Source organism: Mizuhopecten yessoensis, unplaced genomic scaffold (genome assembly GCF_002113885.1).
Source record: "Mizuhopecten yessoensis strain PY_sf001 unplaced genomic scaffold, ASM211388v2 scaffold11037, whole genome shotgun sequence".
Taxonomy (NCBI): domain Eukaryota; kingdom Metazoa; phylum Mollusca; class Bivalvia; order Pectinida; family Pectinidae; genus Mizuhopecten; species Mizuhopecten yessoensis.
In genome coordinates this window covers 704,981-725,333 of record NW_018408847.1, presented here as the reverse complement: position 1 = coordinate 725,333, position 20,353 = coordinate 704,981, and the positions used below count along the sequence as shown (strand labels likewise).

Sequence of the window (20,353 nt, the reverse complement as noted above, 5' to 3'; positions counted from 1 at the left end):
GGGTAAGGGAGGGGGGATGTTAGGATGTGGGGTGTGTGAGGGTGTTGGGATGTGAGGGTGTGAGAGTGTCTGGCCCACTCTGGATAGATGGGAATACATTGCAGACAGAAGGATCATCATTCCTTTAGTTTACACGTATATATGTATATATGTATCCTGTCAACCCTCCTGATTAAATAACCAAATAATGAATGCTACTGTAGTTTCTGATTTCATTGTAGGAAGTTTAAATTGTCTGATTACATTTCATGCTCAAGGATATGCAGAATGTTCCCACTGTGGGGGACAATACTCCAGACTGCCAGGCCTATAGTAGCTATAGCTACATTATACAGAGACTCGTACACATACAGAATCCACCTATATAGCAGTCGTGGGACCGTGAGGCCTAGTGACCTTTGTAGACAGAAAACTTTCCTGGAAATGTCATGTAACATGAAAAACTAATGAAAGTGAATAACGTAAGAGGCTGCCACTACACTTAGAACTGAATACAGATCTTATATTGTAAAATTACTCATATTTAGAACTAATAAATATCTTACTCATATATATATAGAACTGCACTTCTATTGTGTTAATAATTAGCTTGATCAATTAAGGGAATGGTAAAACTATTTCTCAGTTTAGTTTTGAGATGTTGAACTTTAAATTTAACTCATTCACCCCTAAAGACACATTTGAACTCTTCCAATTCTAAGGTTGGAAAAGTTCATCATGAAATTTCAAGGGTGGATGAGTTAAGTGTTGTGTTGGAAATGGATGTGATCATTGGTAACGTACACAGGACCAGCATCTTGTGAGGATGATTAAAACATGAAGCAATTGGTTGGGTTGGCATTTCACTGTAATTCCATCTCGCCATTATGGTACACCAATGTTACCCAGATATGCTCCATGGCCATTAGTTCTGTGATAGCTCTGGCCGCAAGGAAAACAGAAAAAAAATATAAATACCATATCGTCAATTCTTAAAGACAAAACTTAACTCCTAGTCAATACAAAAATCAGCACTATCAAACTGCAGGAGACGCCGAAACGAAATGAAAACAAGAAGGAGTGAGTAGAGTCGAAAATAGAAGGAAAAAGAACAAAATCTGAGGAGACAAAAATAAAAATATGAAAAAAGACAGCAAGAACAGAACAGAGACTAAAGCAAAAGGAAAAACAACAGCAAGAACCGATCAGACACCAAAACAAAATTGAAGACAACAGGAACTGAGGAGATCACATGTGGTTTTACTAGCCCAAATATCACTGGCCTGGGGCATGGTGTGTCACTGGCCTGGGGCATGGTGTGTCACTGCCCCGGTGTGTCACTAGCCTGGTGTGTCATTGGCCCAGTGTGTCACTAGCTTGGTGTGTCACTGGCCCGTTGTGTCACTAGTCTGGTGTGTCACTGGCCTGGTGTGTCACTGGCCTGGGGCATGGTGTGTCACTGACCTAGTGTGTCACTGGCCTGGTGTGTCACTAGCCTGGTGTGTCACTGGCCTGGTGTGTGTCACTGGCCTTGTTTGTCACTGGCCTGGTGTGTCACTAGCCTTGGGTGTCATTAGCCTGGTGTGTCACTGGCCTGGTGTGTGTCTCTGGCCTTGTTTGTCACTGGCCTGGTGTGTCCCTAGCCTTGTGTGTCACTAGCCTTGTGTGTCACTGGCCTGGTGTGTCACTGGCCTTGTGTGTCACTGGCCTGGTGTGTCACTGGCCTGGGGCATGGTGTGTCACTGACCTAGTGTGTCACTGGCCTGGGGTGTCACTAGCCTGGTGTGTCACTGGCCTGGTGTGTCACTAGCCTTGTTTGTCATTAGCCTGGTGTGTCACTGGCCTGGTGCTCGTGTGTCACTGGCCCGGTGTGTCACTAGCCTAGTGTGTCACTGGCGTGGTGTGTGTCACTGGCCTTGTTTGTCACTGGCCTGGTGTGTCACTGGCCTGGGGCATGGTGTGTCACTGACCTAGTGGGTCACTGGCCTGGTGTGTCACTAGCCTGGTGTGTCGCTGGCCTGGTGTGTGTCACTGGCCTTGTTTGACACTGGCCTGGTGTGTCACTAGCCTTGTGTGTCTCTGGCCTTGTGTGTCACTGGCCTTGTGTGTCACTGGCCTTGTGTGTCATTAGCCTGGTGTGTCACTGGCCTGGTGCACGTGTGTCACTGGCCCGGTGTGTCACTAGCCTAGTGTGTCACTGGCCTGGTGTGTGTCACTGGCCTTGTTTGTCACTGGCCTGGTGTGTCACTAGCCTTGTGTGTCACTAGCCTTGTGTGTCACTGGCCTTTTGTGTCACTGGCCTTGTGTGTCACTGGCCTGGTGTGTCACTAGCCTGGTGTGTCACTGCCCTGGTGTGTCACTGCCCTGGTGTGTCACTAGCCCCGTATGTCACTTGCCTGATGTGTCACTAGCCCCATATGTCACTTGCCTGATGTGTCACTATCCCATATGTCACTGGCCGGTCTCATGTACATGTGTCAATAGCTATATAGCCTCATCTGTGTTTCATATATTCACCTATAATATCTTATGGCTAGATCTGGTGACTTTGACAGTATAGGTGTTAAATACCACCCAGTCTCATTAACAACACACCTGTGTGATCCGGACACCTGTATAATACTCACGGTATACATTTCTTTATTAATTGATCCTGTGTAATCCGTCCTTCAGTAGCTGTACATGTGAAACCAGACCATCGATAAGTCTTACTGGATATATTTCTTCATAAAACGAACCCATAAAACGAACCTATGTTAATTGGACACCTGTATAAATCAGACCTTCAGCTAGGTTGCACTGTTTACATTTCTGTGTAAACTGAACCTGTGTAATCAGAAACCTATATAAGGAGAACCTCAACTAGATCACGTATATTTGTAAACTGATGAGCCTTATCAGTTCCGAGTTATTTCCTTTGTTATATACTAAGATGTTTTTATTACATGACAACATATGAAATTATAAATAGATTTTGGAAACAAACACACTGTTTTATACATCATTTTAAAGGATTATATATCATTCTCCTTTGTGGTGAGCTTCCTGATTAAAATGTAAAAGAAATACGACCTTAAAAGTGACGTATAATAAAATTATGAATACATTAATATTGTACACAATAAAAGTTTGAGCAGCTGTTGCCGTGTCCAGTTGGTACTGTAATTGTGTATGATCATGAATGCCAACGGCCAAGCCTCCGAAGCTATGTTACAGTGATTTGTGTTAGAGTTATGTCCCTTCCAGTATTTTGACAATAAGCATCCTGTGTTTGTTTATTAAAACTACTGGAGTGCTTTATGCCTGTATTCATGTATTCTGAAAATATCTGCTTTTTATTCCAATACTTTTGTCAAACTTTTCTTCCGTTGATGTTACATACACATATTTAATGTAATTCAGAACTAAAATATTATCTTAAATACATGCCATATCTTACGATTTGAGCATATAATACAGTGCCCTATTCTTAACACATAAGGAGAAACAATTAACTTGATTACAAATTCCCAGTTTGGTAATAAAAAAAAATGATTGCAAGAGGATTTTTTTAAATTCTGCCGAGAAAATGTTTGTTAAAAATGGGGCTTTTTTCTGGGTAAGTACAGTAATAAACATTCATTGGGCTTTTTTCTGGGTAAATACGGTACTAAACCTACATGGGGCTTTTTTCTGGGTAAATACGGTACTAAACCTACATGGGGCTTTTTTCTGGGTAAATACGGTACTAAACCTACATGGGTCTTTTTTCTGGGTAAATACGGTACTAAACCTACATGTGTATTAATCTCCCGCCCATTAATGGTATAGTCAGAAGGAGGCTGGGATTTACTTTTGACTTGCCTCTGTCCAGGTTTAAAGACGCCACAGCCTTCTCAGGATTTGTGACGGCACGGCTATTGATTAAATGTCGGGATGACCACCTCAGACTTTAGGTGATCTACCTTAGTTGTCAAGTGGTGTACAACCAGCAGCGCCCCCTACCTGCTGACTTCTCCGGGGTCCTGTAATTGGTGTGAGCGCAAGGAAGCCATTTTGTTGTCAAAGGTTGTCGGAGGGAATCAAATCGCAGTGAATCTGTCTTCTTTGCTGAGCTGCTTTACATAACAAATGTTGCGTGCTGTGGGCATTAATAAACCTTCATACATGTACCAATATAGATAGTTCCTGTTATTGTTCAACATTAGCTACTCTATAAATGGGCCTTTTTACGCATGACTGGCCCTAAAATAGAGGTCAAAGTTCATCGGCAAAATTTGAAGAAAAAAACCTGACTCACTACTACAAATAACTAAAATGCTGTCAAAAGCTTCATTGTTAAGTCAATATGAATGAGATATGAATGTTTTGAAATCGTGTGAGTGTTATAATAAAGATAACAATGCTATTTGTGGGTTTAGATAATTATCATTATAGCCTACTCTTACTTCTGAAGTAAGTGTCCTCTGTAGCGGCCGTAGTCTACTCTTACTTCTGAAGTAAGTGTCCTCTGTAGCGGCTGTAGTCTACTCTTACTTCTGTAGTAAGTGTCCTCTGTAGTGGCCGTAGTCTACTCTTACTTCTGAAGTAAGTATCCTCTGTAGCGGCCGTAGTCTACTCTTACCTCTGAAGTAAGTGTCCTCTGTAGCGGCTGTAGTCTACTCTTACTTCTGTAGTAAGTGTCCTCTGTAGCGGCCGTAGTCTACTCTTACTTCTGCAGTAAGTGTCCTCTGTAGTGGCCGTAGTCTACTCTTACTTCTGCAGTAAGTGTCCTCTGTTGCGGCCGTAGTCTACTGTTACTTCTGCAGTAAGTATCCTCTGTAGCGGCCGTAGTCTACTCTTACCTCTGAAGTAAGTGTCCTCTGTAGCGGCCGTAGTCTACTCTTACTTACTGCAGAAGTAAGAGTAGACTACAGCTTACTTCAGAAGTAAGAGTAGGCTACGGTCACTACAGAGGACACTTACTGTAGAAGTAAGAGTAGACTACAGCAGCTACAGAGGACACTTACTGTAGAAGCAAGAGAAGACTACGGCCGCTACAGAGGTCACTTACTGCAGAAGTAAGAGCTACGCTGGATAACACTTACTACAGAACTAAGAGTAGACTATATGGTCCCTACGCTGGATAACGGTTACTTCAGAAGGAAGAGTAGACTACGGCCACCACAGAGGACACTTACTGCAGAAGTAATAGTAGACTACGGCCGCTACAGGGGACACTTACTACAGAAGTAAGAGGAGACTATATGGTCCCTACGCTCGATAACGGTTACTTCAGAAGGAAGAGTAGACTACGGCCACTTCTGCAGTAAGTGTCCTTTGTTGCGGCCGTAGTCTACTGTTACTTCTGAAGTAAGGGTCCTCTGTAGCGGCCGTATCCGACTGTTACTTCTGTAGTAAGTGTCCCCTGTAGCGGCCGTAGTCTACCCTTACTACTGAAGTAAGTGACCTCTGTAGCGGCCGTAGTATACTCTGACTTCTGTAGTAAGTGTCCCCTGTAGCGGCCGTAGTCTACCCTTACTACTGAAGTAAGTGACCTCTGTAGCGGCCGAATCCTACTGTTACTTCCGTAGTAAGTGTCCTCTGTAGCGGCCTTAGTCTACTCTTACTTCTGCAGTAAGTGTCCTCTGTGGTGGCCGTAGTCTACTCTTCCTTCTGAAGTAACCGTTATCGAGCGTAGGGACCATATAGTCTACTCTTAGTTCTGTAGTAAGTGTTATCCAGCGTAGCTCTTACTTCTGCAGTAAGTGCCCTCTGTAGTGGCCGTAGTGGACTCTTACTTCTGCAGTAAGTGCCCTCTGTAGTGGCCGTAGTCTACTATTACTTCTGCAGTAAGTGTCCTCTGTAGCGGCCATAGTCTACTCTTACTTCTGCAGGAAGTGTCCTCTGTAGCGGCCTTAGTCTACTCTTACTTCTGCAGGAAGTGTCCTCTGTAGCGGCCTTAGTCTACTCTTACTTCTGCAGGAAGTGTCCTCTGTAGCGGCCTTAGTCTACTCTTACTTCTGCAGGAAGTGTCCTCTGTAGCGGCCTTAGTCTACTCTTACTTCTGCAGTAAGTGACCTCTGTAGCGGCCGTAGTCTCCTCTTACCTCTGAAGTAAGTGTCCTCTGTAGTGGCCGTAGTCTACTCTTACTTCTGCAGTAAGTGTCCTCTGTAGTGGCCGTAGTCTACTCTTACTTCTGAAGTAACCGTTATCCAGCGTAGGGACCATATAGTCTACTCTTACCTCTGAAGTAAGTGTTATCCAGCGTAGGGACCATATAGTCTACTCTTACTTCTGAAGTAAGCGTTATCCAGCGTAGGGACCATATAGGCTACTCTTACTTCTGAAGTAAGCGTAATCCAGCGTAGGGACCATGTAGTCTACTCTTACTTCTGAAGTAAGCGTTATCCAGCGTAGGGACCATAAAGTTTACTCTTACTTCTGAAGTAAGTGTTATCTAGCGTAGGGACCATATTGTCTCCTCTTACTTCTGAAGTAAGCGTAATCCAGCGTAGGGACCATGTAGTCTACTCTTACTTCTGAAGTAAGCGTTATCCAGCGTAGGGACCATATAGTCTACTCTTACTTCTGAAGTAAGCGTTATCCAGCGTAGGGACCATATAGTCTACTCTTACTTCTGAAGTAAGCGTTATCCAGCGTAGGGACCATATAGTCTACTCTTACTTCTGAAGTAAGCGTTATCCAGCGTAGGGACCATATAGTCTACTCTTACTTCTGAAGTAAGCGTTATCCAGCGTAGGGACCATATAGTCTACTCTTACTTCTGAAGTAAGCGTTATCCAGCGTAGGGACCATATAGTCTACTCTTACTTCTGAAGTAAGCGTTATCCAGCGTAGGGACCATATAGTCTACTCTTACTTCTGAAGTAAGCGTTATCCAGCGTAGGGACCATATAGTCTACTCTTACTTCTGAAGTAAGCGTTATCCAGCGTAGGGACCATATAGTCTACTCTTACTTCTGAAGTAAGCGTTATCCAGCGTAGGGACCATATAGTCTACTCTTACTTCTGAAGTAAGCGTTATCCAGCGTAGGGACCATATAGTCTACTCTTACTTCTGAAGTAAGCGTTATCCAGCGTAGGGACCATATAGTCTACTCTTACTTCTGAAGTAAGCGTTATCCAGCGTAGGGACCATATAGTCTACTCTTACTTCTGAAGTAAGCGTTATCCAGCGTAGGGACCATATAGTCTACTCTTACTTCTGAAGTAAGCGTTATCCAGCGTAGGGACCATATAGTCTACTCTTACTTCTGAAGTAAGCGTTATCCAGCGTAGGGACCATATAGTCTACTCTTACTTCTGAAGTAAGCGTTATCCAGCGTAGGGACCATATAGTCTACTCTTACTTCTGAAGTAAGCGTTATCCAGCGTAGGGACCATATAGTCTACTCTTACTTCTGAAGTAAGCGTTATCCAGCGTAGGGACCATATAGTCTACTCTTACTTCTGAAGTAAGCGTTATCCAGCGTAGGGACCATATAGTCTACTCTTACTTCTGAAGTAAGCGTTATCCAGCGTAGGGACCATATAGTCTACTCTTACTTCTGAAGTAAGCGTTATCCAGCGTAGGGACCATATAGTCTACTCTTACTTCTGAAGTAAGCGTTATCCAGCGTAGGGACCATATAGTCTACTCTTACTTCTGAAGTAAGCGTTATCCAGCGTAGGGACCATATAGTCTACTCTTACTTCTGAAGTAAGCGTTATCCAGCGTAGGGACCATATAGTCTACTCTTACTTCTGAAGTAAGCGTTATCCAGCGTAGGGACCATATAGTCTACTCTTACTTCTGAAGTAAGCGTTATCCAGCGTAGGGACCATATAGTCTACTCTTACTTCTGAAGTAAGCGTTATCCAGCGTAGGGACCATATAGTCTACTCTTACTTCTGAAGTAAGCGTTATCCAGCGTAGGGACCATATAGTCTACTCTTACTTCTGAAGTAAGCGTTATCCAGCGTAGGGACCATGTAGTCTACTCTTACTTCTGAAGTAAGCGTTATCCAGCATAGGGACCATGTAGTCTACTCTTACTTCTGAAGTAAGCGTTATCCAGCTTAGGGACCATGTAGTCTACTCTTCCTTGAGATATTCATTGAAATAAGCCTCTAGACTGAAGTTGTTGTAACTTATATTCTTTTGTATCTGAAGTAGCAAAACCCTTGTCCAGTATATTAGACAACAGTGAAAGGGCCAGGATCTCTGAAGTCTTGTCAGTATACTAGATAACAGTGAAAGGGCCAGGATCTCTGAAGTCTTGTCAGTATACTAGACAACAGTTAAAGGGCCAGGATCTCTAAAGTCTTGTCAGTATACTAGATAACAGTGAAAGGGCCAGGATCTCTGAAGTCTTGTCAGTATACTAGACAACAGTGAAAGGGCCAGGAAATCTGAAGTCTTGTCAGTATACTAGACAACATTGAAAGGGCCAGGATCTCTGAAGTCTTGTCAGTATATTAGACAACAGTGAAAGGGCCAGATCTCTGAAGTCTTGTCAGTATACTAGATAACAGTGAAAGGGCCAGGATCTCTGAAGTCTTGTCAGTATACTAGATAACAGTGAAAGGGCCAGGATCTCTAAAGTATTGTCAGTATATTAGACAACAGTGAAAGGGCCAGGATCTCTGAAGTCTTGTCAGTATACTAGACAACAGTGAAAGGGCCAGGATCTCTAAAGTCTTGTCAGTATATTAGACAACAGTGAAAGGGCCAGGATCTCTAAAGTCTTGTCAGTATATTAGACAACAGTGAAAGGGCCAGGATCTCTAAAGTCTTGTCAGTATATTAGATAACTGTGAAAGGGCCAGGATCTCTGAAGTCTTGTCAGTATATTAGACAACAGTGAAAGGGCCAGGATATCTAAAGTACGTATTGTCAGTATCTTAGACAACAGTGAAAGGGCCAGGATCTCTAAAGTCTTGTCATTATACTAGACAACAGTGAAAGGGCCAGGATCTCTAAAGACTTGTCAGTATATTAGACAACAGGGAAAGGGCCAGGATCTCTAAAGTCTTGTAAGTATATTAGACAACAGTGAAAGGGTCAGGATCTCTAAAGTCTTGTCAGGATATTAGACAACAGTGAAAGGGCCAGGATATCTAAAGTCTTGTCAGTATATTAGATAACTGTGAAAGGGCCAGGATCTCTAAAGTCTTGTAAGTATATTAGACAACAGTGAAAGGGTCAGGATCTCTAAAGTCTTGTCAGTATATTAGACAATAGTGAAAGGGCCAGGATTTCTAAAGTCTTGTCATCAGTATATTAGACAACAGTGAAAGGGCCAGGATCTCTAAAGACTTGTCAGTATATTAGACAACAGTGAAAGGGCCAGGACCTCTAAAGTCTTGTATGTATACTAGACAACAGTGAAAGGGCCAGGACCTCTAAAGTTTTGTAAGTATACTAGACAACAGTGAAAGGGCCAGGATCTCTAAAGACTTGTCAGTATATTAGACAACAGTGAAAGGGCCAGGACCTCTAAAGTCTTGTATGTATACTAGACAACAGTGAAAGGGCCAGGACCTCTAAAGTTTTGTAAGTATACTAGACAACAGTGAAAGGGCCAGGACCTCTAAAGTCTTGTAAGTATACTAGACAACAGTGAAAGGGCCAGGATCTCTAAAGACGTGTCAGTATATTAGACAACAGTGAAAGGGCCAGGATCTCTAAAGACGTGTCAGTATATTAGACAACAGTGAAAGGGCCAGGACCTCTAAAGTTTTGTAAGTATACTAGACAACAGTGAAAGGGCCAGGACCTCTAAAGTCTTGTATGTATACTAGACAACAGTGAAAGGGCCAGGACCTCTAAAGTCTTGTATGTATACTAGACAACAGTGAAAGGGCCAGGACCTCTAAAGTCTTGTATGTATACTAGACAACAGTGAAAGGGCCAGGACCTCTAAAGTTTTGTAAGTATACTAGACAACAGTGAAAGGGCCAGGACCTCTAAAGTCTTGTAAGTATACTAGACAACAGTGAAAGGGCCAGGATCTCTAAGTCTTGTAAGTATATTAGACAAGAAAGAAGGAAATCTCTTTAAGTCATGTCCAGTATATACTAGACATCAGGGAAGGAAGTCTCTAAAATCTTGTCCAGTATACAATGAACTAGACAACAGCGAAAGGGCCAGGACCTCTAAAGTATTGTCAGTATATATACTAGACAAGACAACAAGGTTTGGGCACAGGCACCACTGTAACTGGAGAGAAAGATATGGATAGCAAGACAGGGATTGGAACCTCGGGGATCCTCTGAACTCTAGATGGATGCTCTACCAATTGAGCTACCTGGTCATCCGACCCAGTCCAGTTCCGCTCCATGTATATTAGTCTATACTAGTGACCCAGCCTTCCATTGTAAGTCTAATACAACAGTACGTGTCATACAAATGTAACAGGAGAAAGAAAATATGTAACGGCCAGACCGGGGTTCGAACCCGGGACCCTCCGAACTCTAGACGGATGCCCTACCAATTGAGCTACCTGGTCACCTGATATTGAACCAGTCCAGTTCCGCGACGTTCATTCCTCCTTTTTCTAAGTCTTCCCCCCGAAGACACAACTATTTACAACCCAAGGTTGCTACTACCAATGCTTGAAACAAGGGTTGGCTAGCTCGCCAATTTTGTAACAGGAGAAAGAGAAAATGTAATGGCCAGACCGGGGTTCGAACCCGGGACCCTCTGAACTCTAGACGGACACTCTACCAATTGAGCTACCTGATTGCTGATGGCCACCCCAGTCCAGTTCCACTACACATATAAAGTACATTTGTAGTCTTAATGCTAGTGACTCAGCCAACCATTGTGAGTCTATACAACAGTATCATACATATGGCAGTCAACCATTGTGAGTCTATACAACAGTGTCATAAATATAGCAGTCAACCATTGTACTGTTTATAGTAGTTAGTTAACCAGTCATGATGTTGTTACAGGAATGATGAATGTTGAAACAAAAGTTCAAGGTGAACCTGAAACGATTATATTGGAATTTGTATAGATTGCCATGTAGCTGTCAATCAAAAATAGGCACGGAACAGCGGTTTAATTATCTCTGTACTTGTTAGGTTCGTTAGAGGAACTCAATCAAAAAAGTATGCAACTTTTTTCTCAATTATTTTGCAACCTTTTAAGTTTTAAATTATCAAATCTAAAAAAAAAAAATATGCATAAATTTAAATAAATTCCTTTTGATTGAATGAGATCTCAGAATACATCACATAGCAGTAAAAAGCTTAAATCAACCCGACAACCTTTGGACTCCACAAAATTTGTTTGTAAAGAATGTCAGTTGTCATAGGACAAACGATGTAATTAATAATATTAATTAGTTTTTAGCTCACCTGGCCCAAAGGGCCAAGTGAGCTTATCCCATGCCGCAGCGTCCGTCGTCCGTCGTCCGTCAATTTTTTTCCTTCAAAACGCTACTAGTCCTGAACACCTCATAGGATTTTGACCAAATTTTGTCTGGAGCATCATTGGCCAAAGGATTCTCAGTTTTGTATAAACAGAGGGTGTGGGCCCTCTGAGGGCATAGGGGCGAGGCCCAATAGGGGAAATAGAGGATGTTTTCCCTCCTGCTATACTGCTATACGAGTGAAGGGATTTAAACCAAATGCAGTCTGAAGCATGATTAGGGACAAAAGAATCAATTTTGTATAAACTGAGGTGTGTGGGCCCCCTTCTAGGGGCAGATGGGTGGGGCCCATTAAGGGAAATAGAGGAAAACATCAAAGATCCTTTTCCTTTTGTACCGATGAAGGGATTTTGACCAAATTTGGTCTGGAGCATCATTGGCCCAAGGGTTCTCAGTTTTGTATAAATGGAGGGTGTGAGCCCTCTGGGGGCATAGGGGCGGCGCCCAATAGTGGAAATAGAGTTGTTTTTTTCTCCTACTATACAAGTGAAGGGATTTAAACCAAATGCAGTCTGAAGCATGCTTAGGGACAAAAGAATCTTGTTTAAACTGAGGTGTGTGGACCCTCTTCTTTGGGGCAGATGAGTGGGGCCCATTAGGGGAAATTGAGGAAAACATTAAAGATCTTTCTCCTTCTGTTCCGTTGAAGGGATTTTAACCAAACCAAACAGATTTATATGTAGTTCTTCTTGCAACTTTGTTTCTTGTACTCCTTTGATAAACCTGAATGGTACTCAGCAGGTTTTAAATTGAAAAATAAAATACCAGTTGAGCTATTAAGGCCCCTGGGCCTCTTGTTTTAGGAATGCTGTCATACGCTCAAGGTGTAACGATTCGCCCATTGCGTTGTTATGTAAGCTGTGTCAGTCAGATATATTTCCCCTGTGTTAAATGTCAACAATGTACGTATACGTACATGTTAGGGGGGTAATGATCTACATTTATACAATACAGAATATTGGCTAACATACAAAGCTACATTTGAAGCGGAACTAGTACTGGACTTGATCAATCATAGGCAACTAGATAGCTAAATTGGTAGAGCGTCCGTCTAGAGTAAGGAGGGTTCCGGGTTCGAACCCCGGTCTGGCCATGCATTTCTCTTTCTCTTGTTATAAAGGACTATGTATGGTTTGGGCATGTTTTGGCCCCCAAATGCATCAAAATTCAAAACCTTTTAATGAACTTTGAAATGACTGTTTTTTGAATTTTGAATACTTTCCAAATGCTTTTATGAAAATATTTATTTATATTTCTAATTATTGTTGCCATGGTAACAAGTTCAAATTTGCATAAATTAGAAAAATTTGAATATTCAGTGAATATTGTGATGTTTTGCATAGTTTTTCTCCTAGAAACTATAGAGTGCATTCTTGAACAAACTTAATATCAAGGGATAATGAGTAGGCACCTGTAATACATCTTTAGGAGAAAAATAAAGTGTGTTCAAGATTGCGCTCTGTGGTAGCTTAGAGAAAAACTAGGTGAAAACCTGTCAAAATTGACTGAATAATCGAATTTCAATAATTTATGCAAATATGACCTGGTTACAATGGCAGCCATAATTGAAAACACAAATTAATGTTTACATAATAGTACTGGGGAAGTATTCAAAATTAAAGAAACAGTCATTTGAAAGTTCTATTGCAGATTTTTAATTTTGATGGATTTGGGGGCCAAAAAAGGCCCAAACCATACATAGTCCTTTGGTGCCCAATGACATGTACCCATGGAAGGTGGTATCGGGTCTTGTGTGTCTTTGGGGTCAAAGACTTTGTTAAAGGAGGGAGGAATTTAGCGGAACTGGACTGGGTTGATCGTCGACGACTAGCTACAGATAGCTCGATTGATCTGTAATTTAGATTTAAGAAATGCTATGTCATATTCCAACAACAGTTTGAGGTGTATCAAAGCAACAAGTACAGGAGGATTCAACTTTATCTGTTAAACATTGCTCTGTATACACTGCCATAGTATATACTGCCATAGTATACACTGCCATATTATACACTGCCATAGTATATACTGCCATAGTATACACTGCCATAGTATACACTGCCATAGTATATACTGTCATAGTATACACTGTCATAGTATACACTGCCATAGTACATACTGCCATAGTATATACTGCTATAGTATACACTGCCATAGTATATACTGCCATAGTATACACTGCCATAGTATATATGTACTCCATTACTGCAATTTCCTTTGTTCTGTTTGTATTTTTACATGTAATCAGTTGGTTATTCTGGTCTCATGTTTCAATATCAATCTACATAAATATCATACACTATAAAAAAATGTTTATCAAATATCAATTTTAGAAATGTTTGCGTCTAATTTCATTTTGTACATCTAGAGAAATCATTGCTTGTTCTTAAAAGTTAAAATTGAGTGACTTCATATTAAGGCTTAGAATTGAAGGACACAGCTACCAAAAAATGGTCATAAATATTTCATGATTACTCAATGACCTTGAAATAGAAACTATAAACACTTTATCAACATGAACACTAGATTACTTTTATCAGTAACTGATTTTTAGTGTAAATTGAATATGAAACGAATTGAGGAACAATTATTGAAAAAAAAGTAAAAATATCTAGAACATATAGTGTCGATACTGCTTCGGCACATCACGGTCAATATAATACATTTGTTAGATTTCTAGACAAACGATAGACGTGACATGGACATATCAAGTAGATATAATTAATTTGTACGATTTCCAGAGAACATGATAGTGACATTAAAATTAAAACAAATGCCAGCGGAAATGTTTGATATTGATGGAGTAGGACCAGACCACGTTAACATCTATCAGAACCCGCGACCTACAGGTTGGTAGTATCTTGTTGTGCTGTCAATTAAGGGGAGATAACTTTGATTTTTACTGATAACGACAGCTCCCACTGGAGTCGTAAATTGCTTTAGTTTTCAATTGAATGTTGTAACCAATGGAATAAAAAAGACATCAGGCCAGGGCCGTTTGAGCTGTGGTAGGCATCACTGCTGCAGTAACGGTGTAACATTAAAGTTGCATCTCCTTAAAATATAAGATTCTATTAATTGTGGTAAACTTGAGTCTCTGTGAATGCTGATACAACAGAACTGTATATAGTACTGAAGTCCATGATTATTACCTGTTTAATCCTCTTCAAATATTCAACAAAATGACTCCAGATAGTTTATATAAGTTTCTTTTCAGAATGTTTGCATTCATGAACTTTAGAATTGGAATATTTCACTTGTCCGTATACCTTATCGCCCCCATTTGAGTTTTTTTGCCCCTATAACTGTTGGTTATATCCCCAGTTGTCAAGGACCATGTCACTTTCGATGTTGGGATACAGAATCTTGTAAATTTATCAACTATGCGTCAAATCTAAGATTCAGTGTGGGAACACTGCTTTTAAATAGGTTAAAAGGTTTAGTAGTGTGTGTAGAAATTTTCTCAGTGACAATGCTTCTGCATTTTATATTTCATTATAGGTTTGTATTATATTCATTTCCATGCCAAATAAATGTAAATATAAAATCACCATATAAAGCGGAGATTATACAGTACATAGTACAATAATCTTTTACATTGTCATGGAATGTTCATATTCATTTTTGGGTGATCACATTTATTTTCATGCCCACCTGTTCATTATACATTTGTGTTGAGTAGTACAGTATACATATATATATATGGGGCCGCGGTTGCCAAGTGGTTAAGGCGTCTGACATTCTGCTACCACTAGCCCTCCACCACTTGGCCGCGGTGGCCAAGTGGTTAAGGCGTCCGACATTCTGCTACCACTAGCCCTCCCCCCCTGGGCCGGGGTGGCCAAGTGGTTAAGGCGTCTGCCATTCTGCTACCCCTAGCCCTCCACCACTGGGCCGCGGGGGCCAAGTGGTTAAGGCGTCTTACATTCTGCTACCACTAGCCCTCCCCCCCTGGGCCGGGGTGGCCAAGTGGTTAAGGCGTCTGCCATTCTGCTACCCCTAGCCCTCCACCACTGGGCCGCGGTTGCCAAGTGGTTAAGGCGTTTGACATTCTGCTACCACTAGCCCTCCCCCACTGGGCCGCGGGGGCCAAGCGGTTAAGGCGTCTGACATTCTGCTACCACTATAGCCCTCCACCACTAGGCCGCGGGTTCGAGACCTACTTGGGGCAGTCGCCAGGTACTGGCCGTAGGTCGGGCTTCTTTATCTCCAGGTACTCCGGTTTTCCTCCACCACCAAAAGCTGGCACGTCCTTAAATGACCATAGCTGTTATTGGACGTAAAACACAACCAAAACCTGGCCCGTCCTTAAATGACCATAGCTGTTAATAGGAGGTAAAACACAACCAAAACCTTGCACGTCCTTAAATGACCATATAGCTGTTAATTTACCTATACCAGCATGCACAATAACTGTTCAGTGGAATCGTTTCTGTCAAAACAATAGCTTTTTAATTATGAAAAACAATGCTGATTTTCAGATAATTGAATTCTTCTATTCCAGTATCTCAGAAAACATTGAAATCTATTTTTCACAAAAGTAAAAAAGTAATAAAAACATAGATACATGCATATGGCTATCAAAATCGGTATATGATCTTATTTGTTCAGAAGTCATTCTCCCTGAATCGTCACTTTACAGACAATGTTTAATTATTAGGAAATTAACTGAATTATGGCAAGTTTGACATTCAATGTTTTTAATCAGTAACAGAAGTAGCTGGGAATCAATGGTTGGATGGGCTTTGTCACTGTGTTTAAGATTTAAGTACCTAATGTAGAAAGCTTACAGAGAAATAAACTTAATACATGTCTCCATAGAGGATCGAACCGGCGACCCTAGACTTTCTAGTTTGATATGTTCCACCTCTGAGCTAAAGGCAGATTCCTACTGAAACTAGTGAGGAGATTTTGACACCAAGTACACAACACCTCTAGATCTGGGCTAAACGCAATTCCCTTTACCTGAAGCTAAGTAAGGTGATTTTGACACAAAGTACATTTCACCTCTGAGCTAAAGGAATTCCCTCTACCTGAAGCTAAGTAATATAAGGTGATTTTGACACAAAGTGCATTTCACCTCTGAGCTAAAGGAATTCCCTCTACCTGAAGCTAAGTAATATAAGGTGATTTTGACACAAAGTACATTTCACCTCTGAGCTAAAGGAATTCCCTCTACCTGAAGCTAAGTAAGGTGATTTTGACACAAAGTACATTTCACCTCTGAGCTAAAGGAATTCCCTCTACCTGAAGCTAAGTAAGGTGATTTTGACACAAAGTACATTTCACCTCTGAGCTAAAGGAATTCCCTCTACCTGAAGCTAAGTAAGGTGATTTTGACACAAAGTACATTTCACCTCTGAGCTAAAGGAATTCCCTCTACCTGAAGCTAAGTAAGGTGATTTTGACACAAAGTACATTTCACCTCTGAGCTAAAGGAATTCCCTCTACCTGAAGCTAAGTAAGGTGATTTTGACACAAAGTACATTTCACCTCTGAGCTAAAGGAATTCCCTCTACCTGAAGCTAAGTAAGGTGATTTTGACACAAAGTACATTTCACCTCTGAGCTAAAGGAATTCCCTCTACCTGAAGCTAAGTAGGGTGATTTTGACACAAAGTACATTTCACCTCTGAGCTAAAGGAATTCCCTCTACCTGAAGCTAAGTAAGGTGATTTTGACACGAAGAACATTTCACCTCTGAGCTAAAGGAATTCCCTCTACCTGAAGCTAGTAAATGTTAAGTGACTGACAGTTATGTACAATTCACATCTTTTACACTGATAATGATTATTATAATAATATTGTCATTGGGCCTTAGGTTATGTAACCCCTTTACATGTCGTAACAAATCTTGAATATCTCCATGTTCACGTCCATCTATTCTTTCTCTGTTAGTTTGCAGTTTTATATTCTGACGTGAGCTTTACTACCGTCGTGTATTTGTGGACCCTTTGTGTGCTGATGGACTGTATCTTTCTAACTAATCAATCAATCAATAGTCGTCACAGTCAGGTAAAAGTAGCACAGGTAGTGAAATGTTTACCTGCTTGCTTCCCAGGAATATTAAACAATTCTCCGAATAAAATGTGTTTAATATAAAAACATCAATACATTTCAGATCCATTGTGCAATGGGAATCGAAAGGTATTGAAATCTATATGGCATCTAAGTGCTTACCGAGACTTGCAGATTCATCCCCCCTCCTCCTCCCCCACCCCTCACAGTTTTCATATTTATTGTTTATTCATGTATTTACTAGTGAGTCTGTGAAGGATGCATCTACCTGGATTCAGGTGTGTCAGACATCAGGTTGTCAGAGACAGGTGTGTTAGAGATAGGTGTGTCAGAGACAGGTGTGTCAGACATCAGGTTTGTCAGAGATAGGTTTATCAGAGACAGGTGTGTCAGACATCAGGTTTATCAGAGACAGGTGTGTCAGAGACAGGTGTGTCAGACATCAGGTTTATCAGAGACAGGTTCCAAGGCTAATTATCTTAATGATGCAATGAGATAAAATTTGAATAATTGATAACTTTGGTAATCACCTAAACTTAAACAAACGATGCCTGTCCTTGGGTTTGAAACGATCACCATGAGATAATGTACACAGAAATACTGAATTTTCTGCTTGGAAAATATAATCAATTTGAAAATTGAAAATTAATCTATGATATATAGCAGTTAAAGCTTGCTATAACCTGTTTCTGGACGTTTATGTAGGCTAGAAATTGATTGGGACATTCATCACCTGTTAACCGTTCCATTAGATACCAAAAGCAAACAGTCCCCCCTGTAGTCCGATATCCTCCTCCTATAGATTTCTGCCTGTCCGACCACGACCCATTCAGTCCCGACCAAGCTCATTCAGTCACGTCACACAGGACAAACAATAGTCACACCTAACAGTGTGTTTAGGAACTCTCCTGTGTGGAGATGTATTTAGCAATTTTCAATGCTTATTCCGCAGGATCTGATAATGTTTTGTTTAATTGTTCTCCGTATTTGATATGAGGTTCCAGCTTAAAAACTCTAGGGATGGATTAAACAAAAGTACATTCCATTTCTTGAGTGTTATTTGGTTATAAACGTGTATCTACATCAAACAAACTATATTTGACCTAATTAACACACCTATTAGTTATCCCAATAAGCGCTCTACTACTTCAAAAGAGAAACCAAATTTAAGGGAGATAACTCATGGTCCGTCGCTGCGCATGAGGATCGGGTGTTTGTGTGAATACCAGTGTGATATTTTGTCAGATTCGACTCCATTTGGTGGTCATGATCATCACCCTGTGTAAAGGATCTCAAAACATCAGGTCTTCAGAATAATAGTAAAGATATTGTTTGTTTTGAGTTTAATTGTTATTGTAACAGCTAAGGTATATGAGGGGGAAATACTGCCTTACTGGCAAGCTAGCTTTTCCAGTGATGCGGTATAACCCGGGGACCCGTTCACTAGTTCAGCAGCGTCCAGCATGGTGTGTAGTTGGATGGGTGACCGCCCGCACGTTACATTATGTTTGTGTATGTAGGTTAAATGAAATAACAGTTGAAGAGATACTTTTACATTATGTTTGTGTATGTAGACTAAATGAAATAACAGTTGAAGAGATACTTTTGGGATATCACCACTTGTACTGTTCTCAATAAAGAAAAACAAGGGAAATAACTCAAACACAAATCACAAATGTGACTTATTATGTGTAGCAGTGTAAAATGTATTTACAAAACTAATTATTTAAAAGCTTTCTCAGCCTTGATTATATTCTTACTGAAGATTTTGTGAAACAAAGGACAAAGGAAACATTAAGTAAATAAGCTGATGACATGTTTATGCCCCCGCCATAAAATGAGAGGGCATATAGTGTTGCCCATGTCCGTCCCGTCCCATCCTGTCGCATCGTGTCCCTTCCCGTCCTGTCGCGTCCCTTCTCGTCCCATCCATGGGCGGGGGCATTTATGTCTTACAGACATTTTCTAGTTATTAGTGTGTATAGAGCCTCTATTATTGTCAATTCCAGTTGTCTTGTGGACTTTTAGCTGATTACACATTTGATATGGTGTAGAATTCCACAAGTTATGGCTAACATCCCTGTAAAAATCCAATATATTTTTTTTTTGTGGATTACTAAAAAATATGCATATGGTGTCAACAGAGATAACATACAAAGAAATTAACGTTTATATGACTTTTTCCCAATATCTTTATAAACAGAGAAAAATAATAAAAAATGGATCCAATTGGAATTTTTTTTTTTTTTTTTTTTTTTTACAGATGTCTTCGTAAAAGAAACCCACACATCTTTTGATGGATTTATAGAAATACAGGTGTTCGAAATTTGATTTAAAAAAAAAAAATAATAATAAAAAAACGAAGTAAAAGTTCTGGCGGATGAAATTGGAACCAATCTATTTCTGTACACTTTATTAAAATTTCTATCGAGGTATTATGTTCAGTATTAAAATGTAAAAGAATACTTTGATAGCCAGAAAATACTTCAGGAGGCTTGATCCTCATAAAGCAGAATACTCCAAGTTATTGACTGTATATAATGTACATATACTCATATGATGTTTGGTTTGTAAAGCAACATTATGGATATTGCATGCATACAGCTCTTCAGTTTAAAGGAACAAAAGGGAATAATAGAAAACTAAGGACGGAGCATCAAATGAGAAAAAAACAAGCATATATCACAAAACCAACCACAGGAAATGGGTTGTGAAGGATCGAAGAGCATGTTTTTAGAGATGAAAGAATATTCTGGTGGCTCGGTTCCTGTGTGTCATAGCTAGAAAGCTGATCTATTGTAGTGGGGGAGACATTGGGTCTTTGTATCGTTCATGTATTGTTGTGTACTTTTGAACTCAATAAAATCATTCTGAACTTTACACCTAAATAGAGATAACAGGTTTCATTATATACTTACCTGTAAAATGTTAGTCCTATACAGTATACTGTTCCTGTGA

At 40.6% G+C, this 20,353-nt stretch overlaps 1 protein-coding gene and 1 non-coding gene across 3 annotated transcripts in view; one reads left to right on the top strand and one right to left on the bottom strand.

Moving 5' to 3' along the window:
- LOC110464826 overlaps positions 1-20,353 on the top strand; it is a 500,325-nt gene that overhangs the window by 19,296 nt on the left and 460,676 nt on the right. The gene's annotated exons all lie outside the window — the stretch shown is intronic.
- Trnas-aga lies at positions 10,379-10,451 on the bottom strand. Its single transcript has one exon. It is a non-coding gene; the product is annotated as a tRNA-Ser (tRNA).